We start from the raw sequence: 12673 nt of genomic DNA, 5'->3' as shown, positions 1-12673 counted from the left end.
GCAAAATCCTGTCTGTCGATCCAAGGAAACGACTGTGTGGCACTTTTCCGTAACTTGCAGGGACTTTGCACAGGCTTGGCACATCTCTGCGAGCGTCCGAGTGCCTTGCGCGAGACACCAAGCAGAGCATGGACGTGGCTTGCGCAGAGGGCAGAGAAGGGACAGAACTCGGAAAATGAGGTAGAACAAGGGAAAATGTGGGCGTTATGAGGGACAGCCCCCAGGCAGCCCATTGCACGGCCACTATTATATGGAAAGAATGTGGTTCCAACAGCGCAACCTCGCAGCAGGGAAATGTCCACGCAAAGCCCTCATACTATCGTCCACCCGAAGGCAGGCATACAGACACTTGTGCATGGGATTCACCACACAGAGGTAAGATCAAGTGTCGGATGTAGTGGTGCATGCACACAACCAGGGTTAGCATACAAATCAGCGATAATACAGCTGAGAAATACCTCCAGCTGGAGGTAAATGACCCAGGTGCCATGAATCAAGCCACAGGTGAACACAATACACACCAGATGGTTACATAAGACCCACCCAGTCCCCAAACACTGTTTGCAACACCATGCTGCCATTATTTGATGCAAGCTGGGACAGGTAGCTGCTCAGGCTGAGCCTGGACTTTCTGATGCAGGACAACCAGGCCAGGGCACATGGAGTACAGGGGGCGGGATGGAATGAGGAGGAGGAGAGCAGCCCAAGTAAGGAGAGCACCCATCCCCAGGGTCAGGCCATCACACTGGGCCCTCAATGACACCCAGTTGGTAACTGAGTACCGCCTGGACGGGGAGACCATCACTGAACTGCTGGCCACAATACATGAGGAAATTGGGAGCAGGATAAACATCCGCACAGCTGTGCCCTCACTGGTGAAGCTGGTGGCAGTCCTGCATTTCCTTGGTACGGGCACTTTCCAGCACTCTGTGGCCGTGATGCATGGCATGGCAAATCAGCATTCAGCGCAGTCCTTGGCCACGTTCTGGATGCCCTTCTACGCCATGTCAACCAGCACATCGCACTTCCCACCACCCAGGCCCAGGTGAATGACATTAAGGCTCACTTCTATGCCACTGAACAACTGCCCAATGTGATAGCAGCCATCGACTGCACCCATATTGCGTTGGTGGCACCCCAGGCCCATGAGGCATTCTAAAGGAACTGCAAACAATATCACTCCATGAACGATCAGGTGACCTGTGGCCCTGACCATATCATTACCCACTGCTGTGTCCGCTACCCAGGATCCACCTACGACTCCATGTTCTTACGCAACAGCACACTGCCGGGATTCATTGAGAGGCACAGAGGACAACAGACCTGGATAGTGGGTGAGAACAAACCTAGCCACCAATGCATGTCGAAGCACAAATAAAAAAAGGGGGATAGACACAGGAAGCATTGCATGTCAAGAGGGGGCACTGGCAGCACCCCGTGCAGCACCTGCACCATCGACGGGGGGCATCCAAGAGTGCATGCACATGTCTACAACACCTTGTAACATACATGTTGATGGACACCCCGCTGCCAACACAATGGCACATCAGACCACATCAACCACAATGCACCTTAAATGTGCTGCAACTCAGATACACACAGCAGCATCCAACAGCATATCCACCCATGCCACAGCCATATTCCCATGTGCATTAAACCGTCACACACCACAGAACAGCCGCCACAACAACACAGGGTGCATATAAAAACAATTAATGCATTGAATGATATACAAAGGATGCACACCCATCACACATACACATTACATGGTCTGGATGCACACAAGAATGCCCATGGCTCACAATGGCCAAATACATTGAGACGGCAGACCCATGCAAGAGACAAATGACTGATGTCGGTTTTCCACCCCATGCAGGTGACTCCGGATATCCACAGCTGACGTGGCTGATGACCCCTGTGTGGGACCCACGAACACCACATGACCATGCCTACAACCATAGCCACAACCGGACACGCATCTGCATAGAACGCACCTTCAGGCTACTAAAGGCATGATTTACGGTGCCTAGAGCACACAGGAAGGGCCCTGATGTAAGCACCAGTAAAGTAGGGAAAATTGTATTGGTGTGTGCAATGCTCCACAACATTTGCCTCAGGAGTAATGTGCCCCTACCCCCTGACGCTGACAGGCAACACCCACAGGAAGATGAAAAGATGACCATGTGGCCGGGGCCAGAGCAGACACACACAGGGATGAAGTGAGGGAAGGGAGACTGGCCTGACAGGCACTGATATACAATTACTTTTAGCACAGTGACTTGACTCAGTACACAACCTGCACATATTGAATAAAGAGCACAAGTACACAATGTCCTTTCATTTGTTTGAGTTCAACAGGCTTTAATGTGACTTATTCTACCCTGATCACCCCTCCCCCCACCCACCACCAACACTATCCCCCATCCACCAGCAACACCTCAGCACACTATCCCCCCTTCCTCCACCCACCAACCAACATGCCAGCACACTATCCCCCCTCCACCACCAACAGCAACACCCCAGCATGCTATCCCCCCTAACCTCGCCCAACAAAGTGTCCATATGGAGTACACTCAGGCCAATAGTACGCATGGTGGTCATGAAGGCTGTCCCCTCTTTCCCCGAGCACCAGCATCTGGGGAGCATGAACGTAGCTGGCACTGGGACCTCCGCCTAGATGTTCCCTGATGGGATTCCTCTGTGGGGGTGATGGATGATGGAATTGAGGCTGCTATCTGCAGCTGCTAGCAGTGGAGGGCGTTACTTTCCCTCATCTGCTCCGCAAAGGCAGAGAGTCCCTCACAAAGCTCCACACCCTTTGGCCAAACCCAGTCCGGGAGGCTTTACATGCTTCCACTACAGCCCTGGTACGGGCATTGTCCTGGGCCATCCTCTTCTTGGCCGCTCTGATGGCTCAACTGATGTCCTACACATGCCCGTTGTGGGCAGCGGCAAGGCCTTCCATGTGTTTTTGGCTTGCCTCCATGGCATCAAAACGCTCCATTACAATGCCCAAGGTGGCAATCAGCATAGGTGGGGTGCTGGGACATTGCCTCGTGGAACATCTGGCTGCGGACCCATAAGAACTAGTGTCTGTATCTGGCTCCAGGATGTGTGCACGTCGGTGCTGTGCCTGGCCCTTTGGCCTTGGGCTGCGTTCAGTCTACTGAACTGGGCTCTCACTGGAGTGTGTGATGGCTGGCACTGTCTGCAGACTTGTGTCATGGCCACGGCCACGTGCTGGCCATCACTGCGGGGGCTGCTCGCCCTTCCCTCCTCCTGGGAGCCGGTTATTGGGGCTGTGTCCTCACTGTCAGGCAGGGTGGTGTCAAAGCTAGCCACTGGTGTGCCCCTGGCAAGCTGCCATTGGGCAGTGGGTGTGGCCATGCTGCGGCAGAGAGTGGTGGTGTGCGTCTTGTCCCTGGGCATTGACTGATGGCCCTTTGCGGGGTGGTAGTGCTGGTGGTGGTGTGAGAAGGGCCCATGTGTAGACGGCCTGCTGCCTTCTCTACCCCTGATGCCTCAGGTGATGCCTGTGTGCCTGCAGGGGATATAGGGGATGGCGTTAGGACACATTCAGTCACATGTTTTGGCATGCATGGCAGTCATTACAGGTTGAGGGTTGTGGCACGGGGCTGATGGACTCATGCACGGACCTGGCCTGCTTGCATCTGGTAGCAGATTGGCAGAGATGGGGCTGCGTGCTGGAGGGGGGACACTTTGTGATGTGAATTTGTTCTGGTGGCATGGCTGGGGTACAAGGCTGGCATAAACATTGCTTGTTTCTTATGCTCCTGATCCACATGACCAGCTTGACTGTTGCACATGGTGATGGGGGAGGGCTGGTACCTGTCACTGCCAGCCTCCACTGGGGCACTGCTGTGCCCCCACCATGGCTGTGTGGTGCATGGCGCTTGAATGTGTTCCATGGCTGCCCTCCCCACTGATCTGCCTCACAGGGGTTGCCTTTTTTGCACTGGCACATGGGTGCTTCCATAGGTGCCTGTGGTGGCTTCCATGCACTGCCCCAGTCAAAATGCCTGGATCATGGCTATTTCCACTCGGGGATGCTGTGGTGGGCTGTTGTAATGACATTTTAAAGGGGTGGGAGGCGTTGACTCACCTTCTTCCTCCTGTGTGCCAGTGCCAGCCTCGGGTCCTCCAACTCCCTCTATCCCCTCCATATCGATCACGGTGCTGCAGTGTTACACCCAGGACATCAGGACGGGATGGTGGTGAGCCACCCCCTGTGGCCGTCCTCTCCGTGAGATGCTGCGCCAACATTCCATGGACACGGACCCGCAGGTCATTCCATCTTTTTTGACAGTCTTCCACATCCCTGGGGATGCGGCTGACTGCTGACACCTTCTTGCTCACACCCAGCCAGATCTGGTTGTGCTGCTGGGAGAAAGTCTTTTTTTGCCTTGCACCGTACAGCTCTGCATGGTGGGTTTCCATAGACAATCTTGGGCTGCCTTGCCCCTTGCCCTCTCCTAAGACATGTTTTGTGTTCAGAAAGTGTGGATAGCTGCCAGGTGCTCGGACTTTGAATGGATTGTGATTTCCACCATGGCAGCCGCAGTCGTTATGGCAGTGATGCGTTTCCCATTGGTGCTAGTACCGTGCGCTGATGCCGCTGCCGGGGTTTAAAAACAGCATCTAATAATATTCGCAAAGAGTATTGTGGTGGCAATAAGTGAATAAAGCGCTTCTTTGCACTTAACAACAAGGTTGTCACAATATCTTGTTAACATGAAATGTAACACATTTTTTACGTGCATTTTGGTTTAAACATTTCTTTGCAAATATTAGTAGAAGCTGTCTTTAATCTACATGTCATTTACCCCTTTTTTCTTATTTTCTTAATTGGTTTTGAAAGGTCTTTTTCAAATATATGTTTAAATTGTTTTTGATAACATATGTGTATGAATTTTATATTACAAATAAATAAATGTGAAACATATTTAAGCACTAGGATTCATTGCATAGTGTTTTATCTTTCAAACAACAAAGCGCTTAAAAGGAGGAGATCATATATTGTCTAAATATCAAAACACAGTATGGCAAGTCTCCTAGAGACATTTACAGCGACTCATACCACCATTAAACCAGATGTTTCTTCCTTTCGGGACACCTCCTCTGTTTGCCTTTAAATGTATTCAGTTGAACTTTCCCCACACTGGCCACATGAAAAGACAGGTCACTGTAATTAGTGCTGAATGGGATCAGTCTGAACTGATGCTGAAAACATTTCAGACTTCGACAACTCCTGAAGTGAAAGCTATGGGCACAGAGAGAAACATCAGGGTGACATCTGTTCCATGGGAGATTACCGAAAGTTGCATGAATGAAAATTGCGTCCTTCACATCATGTGGTTCTCACATATGGGAAGCCCTGGATGTAATATTTCCTGTCATTAATACCTGTATATTTGCCTGGCTTGCATTTGAGATTCCCTCCGCCCCACTATAAAGAGCCCACATTCTAATTGGGATTTAGTCTAAAATTCCTACATTGTGCAACATTGAGAACAGTGAACTGCTGTGGGAAACATGTGACCAAGTGCTTGAACTTTAGTATTCTGGAATGGAGGTAGGCATTTACCCCTGTCCTCTGGATAAGTCTTTGAAGAGACACTGCTGATGGGATACTCACTGAGAATCAAGGTACGATGCTTCTTGGTAACCTTCATCTTGCCTCGGAGAAACTTTCTTATCCTGAGACATGTGTGTTTTTGCTCTGGACAAAATGTTATTCCACCCCATTAACATTCTATCTGTTAGGAACCCTAAGATTAGTGTGCCTGTGAAGATTCCTCTGTGTGCAGGGCTACCCTTCTCAGTACCACCTTACATGCTGTTTTGGAAATAGTATATCTTTCTAGTTCCTGAGGGATCTTCTTTCACCCTGGCTTCTTGCCAAAGTTTCATCTTGCTCGATCCACCCTCCTTCAGCGCTGATCATGTGACCAAAACATACTGCAAAGCACCAAGAAGTGAGACCCATCCATCCCAGAACTCCCCATGACTGCAAAGCTGTAATCAATATAAGATCAATGGAGACCTTTTCATGTCCCGAGGAAACCCGTGTATCCTTGTACATGACTAGTGGGCTGTCTTTCTTTTGTGAAGAATAATGTGGACCACTGAGGTGTTGCTAAATCACCACATAGTTCTGCAAAGGGCCTGAGAAATCGTAAGTGGACACCAGGATTTTCCACGGATGGTCACTGTGAGATCCACAGACATTTGAGTCTTGGTATTAGCTCAGGCTAACTCCTTGTGAAAGTATCCACAACTACAGATAAATCCAGATTGCCAAAATTATCATTGGTCTGCAGCTCTACTGGCCAGTTTTTAAATAAAACTACCATTGACCCATGCAACGCATCAGGATCTCCCAAGGATCCATGACTCCCCAATCTTTACAAATCATGCACGAAATTTCCACAATAAGGCCCCTCTTCCTATCCCTCCTCAACGACTCCATCAGCACTGGAAGTGTCCCAGCTCAGGTGAAATCTGCATACATCAGACCTTTGCTCAAAAAGCCCAGAGCAGACCCATATGACCCTGCCAGTTATCAACCCCATCTCTAACATGCCTTTCATTGGGAAACTTGTGGAAAATGTATATATCGCCAACCCCGGGATGTCATCGAAACAAATCAACTCCTGAATAAGGCACAGCACGGTTTTAGTCCTTCTAGGAGTACAGAATTGGCTACGTGGGCCATCTGTGATATGCTTAAAACATGGAGGATGAAAACTCAGATAGTGCGCTTATCTTGCTAGACACCTCAGCTGTTTTTGACACCATAAGTCATGAGATCCTTCTAAAAAGACTGAAAGATATTGGTATTAAAGTATCAGCTCTATACTAGATCTCCTCCGTCCTCATTTTTAGAACGGAAGCCACAAACTTGGGCCCCTACAATACTCGGCCTCGCCCACTCACGTGCGGAGTTCCCCAAGGATCCACAATCTCACCTCTACTGTTCAACATCTACATGACACACCTACTTGATATCAATAACAGAACAGAAAAGAGTATCCAAAACCAACTATGCGAAAAAGCGAAATGCCTGACCGCCCAAATAAGAGCAGTTGATCGCAAGTTCGGAAAATTCTCACTGATACCGGCAATAACCTTTTACAAAACCAAAGTGGTTCCTGCTGGCGAGAACACAAGATGGACCACAGCTTTGGCCAAACTCATCGAACTTGCTTTTGATCAGATTAACCGTCCACAGCCCGACGGCTGCACTTTGCTGGACTCAGAACCAGGATAAAGAAATGAAGAATCAGGAATTTAAGCAAGCTTAGGTGGCTTGGCCAGCTTTGGGGAGGTTTCTGCAGTTTCTCAAGAGCCTGAAGACGTGGAAGTTTTGACAAAACTTAGTTGTAACTGAGTAAAGTTCAAATAAAAAAAAATAATAATAATAAAAAAAATACATCTGGTATCTCCTGTTCCAGCTAAGTGGATGGCATACAAATGATCTACAAATTTGTGAACGACCCATCAGCAAATGCCCCAGGCATTAAAAACTGCCTTTTATGGGTGGATGCATGAATGACAGCAAACAGACTTAAACTCAACCCTAGCAAAACAGAGCTGATGCTCTGTAATCCTACAGGCACTAACTCCACTACAATCCCATGGCCTGACAAGTTGGGACCCTGCCCAAACACACCAATCATGGTAAGAAATTTCTAAATGAAAATGAACAACACCCTCACTCTAGATCCACAGGTCAAAGCCATCATCAGTAGCTATTGCTCTGAGCTGCCCATGTCTCGCTGCATCTTCTTACCTTACTTAACATTCACCCACACGGCCACAGCCATAATTTCTCTAATACTATCCAAACTAGATTATGCAAACAGCCTCTATCTCGGACACACAGATTACCTAGTGAGGAAACTTAAAAGAGTCCAAGATTCAGTGGCAAGAATACTTGTCAGAATTAAGCAATTTTGGCATAACACGCCAGCATTAAATACTCTCCACTGGCTACCCATCAAACAAGCATTGACAATGCAAACAATTTGGACTTTTGTGTAGACATGGCAACGGCACTTGCTAGGTACAGCCATAATGGTATTAACTATCCATTGTTGGTAGCAGATGCAAAATGGTACATGCACATATAATAACAGTGCCTGGCAAATGCTCAAAGCACATGCACAAGTAAAGAATACTGGTTTTGCCAATGCTTGTTTTAAACAGCACATCAGTGGCTCTGCCAAAGCTTCTTTTTAACAGGACTTCAGTGAAGGACACGTAGAGTGTTTATAAATCGATTGGTTGAACACGGGCCTGGTAAGACATTTTTATTACACCAGTAGCGTGTTTACAACTCCAACTAAGCCATTAACTCTCAGAAGACTGCTTTGAACAAACACTGGCAGGCAGTTTGAATGCAAAGCCTGATGTTATGGCTTCATTAAAGTGAGCTCAAAGAGTTCCCATGAGGAGGTGTTTTGGGCGGGCAGAGGCAGGAATGGGTGAGAATGGCCATAGGAATTAGCATGGCCATGAGCAGGCAATGGGTGGGCACATAATCAAACATAATCAAACACCTACAGACTCTGTGTCCGTCCTCATATGTCATTCCTTCCTAGCTGTACTCCAAAGCAATCGTTTTGGCTTATAGGTGTCACAAGCGATACCTAATATCCCAAACTAAAAAAGGCTGCATTTCAAAACCTTGTGCATATCCCACCGTTAATAACATAGAGTGGGCCCCTCCTCCTTCAGAAGCAAATTTCATCAATACACTCCTTCCAGAACACCTAGGTAGGTTCAGCAATGCTGCACTAGTGCCAGTCCCCAACTTCAACAAGAAATGACAAAGAGGCTCCTCTTTTTTCAGTTCTAGCCAGTTCTGGAGGAGACCCACCCGATTTTCAGGAAACAGCTCAAGACTTGGCTGTTTAACCAACCACTTTCAAAGAAATTAAAGATAATAGCAACTGACTAAATATTGTGCACCATAAACTTTTGGGGGGATTTACAACAAGCATTTTTCAAAACTCTTGGCACTACCCTCTGTGGGAAGCCAAGCTGACTCATGGACCCTCTCCTGCGTAGCACTGGTCCGTCCCTCTAATCTCAGTGAAATCTACCACCAAGAGCAAGGAAGTGACAACACCCTTGCCCCCACACTCCACCCCCAATCCCTCAACTAACTCCTCACTACTAAAATCTTGCATCCTTACACCTTCCACACTCCTACAGACGACCTCCTAGGTCTAGTGTATGGAACAGATTTCTGATTTCGACACTTTTCATCTTGTAACAACAAACGCACTCCACAGTTCGAGGTTGGCTGTATGGCTAAACTGCTGAGTCGGTACGATCCACAAACAACGTAGAGATTTTCATATCAACAGGTAATGAGTACTTCCGACCTGCAGCCATCAACACCAAAGGTTTCTGCATCTTCCTTGCTGCTATCCGATTAACACACCATGCCCCCTTTTCTTACAGAGCCACGCTCAGCGAGGCCAACATTATTGAAAGAAGAGCGTTATATTTAAGACCACATTGGTGGAGTCAGTTGCTCCAATATTTCTAATCTAAACCCATTGCTGCCAGCTACAGTTCTGTTAGTTTTACATCGTTTGATTAGCCATTGATTTACGTTCACCCTTATTTTATGGTTTCTTGGATAATTGCATGCTGGGGCTGTTGTATGCCCATTTCTTCGTACAACCAAGCCTATGAACTGTTGCTAAGCATTTCTTAATTAGGGAAAATTGAACAGGTGGGAGGGCACACAGGTAGATTTTGTCCAGAAATATATGATTAAGTGGTCCTATAGCTAAGCCAAGGGCCTTAGCCAGAACTCCAGCCACAACCTCCCTGTGAGTGCCCTGTCCCATAGATCAACATGTGTATTGCAACACAGCATGGTTCGGAGGTAGCAGCAGTTGGCAATGGCAGTCCATCGCAAGGGAATCTCTGCTTCTTTGGGTACATAACTGGGAATGGCACTGGTAAAGTCAGGTGAAGTGGGAGTAAGAGGTACAGTTTAAGGTTTTACATTTGACTGGGGGAAATACTTTCATGGAGTACCGGTACTGGCGGCTAAGCCCCTGGTTTGAAGCCATACGACTACCCACATCCCTGTCTACCCCCTCTGCGTAAGTACTTTTCCCAGTACCAACTAGACGCAGGTCTAAGATGCTAAGCCCGCCCACTAGGAAGGAACAGAGACTGTCCTTACATGCATTGAATCTTTCTCTTTACATGCCAACAGAGAGAATCTGCATGCAGAGAAGAAGGGGAGCTGCCATAATCTCAAATGCCTGCCAGGGATTTGTAGAGGGTGGCATTGCCCCTCTGTTGATTCTCCAGTTGGAACCGTTTGTCAGCTCACCTCATCCCATGGAGCCAGAAATCCTCCCAGAATTGTTCATTCCCGTTCAATTATGCGAGTGTTGTTTTTCTTATCATGTCTTTGCACCGACAATCTAAACATCAAGACCACTACACTAGATTCCAACCTGAGGCTTACCCGTGCAAATACAAGTCTTTAAAGGCTTTTCTGTAGAGTACATACACTGCTGTACCTGGATCGAGCAGACCTGGTCATCCAAAAAGACAAAACGCAAAGCTAGGTTTGCCTGGCCTGGTCTAGCCTAGGAGTAATTAAAGAGACATAAGGCGAGTAAGGGTCCATGGTAACAACAGCAGCAGCAGCAGAGTACCAGAGGATGATCCCGAGAAGCAAGTGAAGTGGATGAATAAGAGGAGGCACCAGGGGCAGAGATGAGGGAAGCAGCTGCAGCTGGGAGTGCACAGGGGTGCTGAAGATGCGGCTACGACAAACAATGGAGGGCCTTGTGGGTGGCTGGCAGGAGTTTACAGAAGATGCCGGGTATGAAGTAAACAATGTAGGACCTTGTGGATGTGTGGCAGGAGTTTGCAGAAGTTGTGGGGTATGACACAAACAATGGAGGTCCTTGTGGATGGGTGGCAGTAGTTTAAAGAAGATGCAGGTTATGATATAAACAATGGAGAGCCTTTTGGATGGGTGGCAGGAGTTTGCAGAAGATGCCGGGTATGCCGCAAAGAATGGAGGGCCTTGTGGATGTGTGGCAGGAGTTTGCAGAAGTTGTGGGGTATGACACAAACAATGGAGGTCCTTGTGGATGGGTGGCAGTAGTTTAAAGAAGATGCAGGTTATGACACAAACAATGGAGGGCCTTGTGGATTGGTGGCAGGAGTTTGCTGAAGATGCCAGGTACAAAGAAAATACTGAAGATCCTTGTGAATGGGTGGCAGGAGTTTTTAGAAGATGTCAGATAAGAAGAAAACAATGGATATCCTTATGGATGGGTGGCAGGAGTTTGCAGAAGTTGCGGGGTACGACACAAGCAATGGAGGGCCTTGTAGCTGGGTGACCTGAGTTTGCAGAAGATGCCTGGCATAACATAAAGAATGGAGGACCATGTGGATGGGTGGCCGGAGTTTGCAGAAGATGCCAGGTATGAATTAAACAATGGAGGACCTTGTGGGTGGATGGCAGGAGTTTGCAGAAGTTGCGTGGTACGACACAAACAATGGAGGGCCTTGTGGATGGGTGGCAGTCGTTTGAAGAAGATGCCGGTTGTGAAGTAAACAATGAAGGACTTTGTGGATTGGTGGCAGGAGTTTGCAGAAGATGCCGGGTATGACGCAAAGAATGGAGGGCCTTGTGGATGGGTGACAGGAGTTTGCAGAAGATGCAGGGTATGATATAAACAATGGAGAGCCTTTTGGATGGGTGGCAGGAGTTTGCAGAAGATGCCGGGTTTGAAGTAAACAATGTAGGACCTTGTGGATATGTAGCAGCAGTTTGCAGAAGTTGTGGGGTATGACACAAACAATGGAGGTCCTGGTGGATGGGTGGCAGTAGCTTAAAGAAGATGCCGGGTATGCCGCAAAGAATGGAGGGCCTTGTGGAGGGGTGTCAGGAGTTTTCCGAAGATGCCAGGTACAGAGAAAATACTGGAGATCCTTGTGGATGGATGGCAGGAGTTTTCAGAAGATGTCAGATACGAAGAAAACAATGGAGATCCTTATGGATGGGTGGCAGGGGTTTGCAGAAGGTGCGGAGTACGACACAAGCAATGGAGGGCCTTGTATCTGGGGGGCCTGAGTTTGCAGAAGATGCCTGGCAAAACATAAAGAATGGAGGACTTAGTGGATGGGTGGCAGGAGTTTGCAGAAGATGTCAGGTATGAATTAAACAATGGAGGACCTTGTGGGTGGATGGCAGGAGTTCGCAGAAGTTGCGTGGTACGACACAATCAATGGAGGGCCTTGTGGATGGGTGGCAGTCGTTTGAAGAAGATGCAGGGTATTCAGTGAACAATGGAGGGCCTTTTGGATGGGTAGCAGGAGTTTGCAGAAGATGCCGGGTATGTAGTAAACAATGTAGGACCGTGTGGATGTGTGGCAAGAGTTTGCAGAAGTTGTGGGGTATGACACAAACAATGGAGGTCCTTGTGGATGGGTGGCAGTAGTTTAAAGAATATGCAGGGTATGACACAAACAATGGAGGGCCTTGTGGATGGGTGGCAGGAGTTTGCAGAAGATGCTGGATATGCTGCAAAGAATGGAGGGCCTTGTGGAGGGGTGTCGGGAGTTTTCCAAAGATGCCAGGTACAAAGAAAATACTGGA

This window comes from Ambystoma mexicanum, chromosome 2p, assembly GCF_040938575.1.
Source record: "Ambystoma mexicanum isolate Mex_15411 chromosome 2p, UKY_AmexF1_1, whole genome shotgun sequence".
NCBI lineage: Eukaryota > Metazoa > Chordata > Amphibia > Caudata > Ambystomatidae > Ambystoma > Ambystoma mexicanum.
This window is presented reverse-complemented; position numbering follows the sequence as displayed.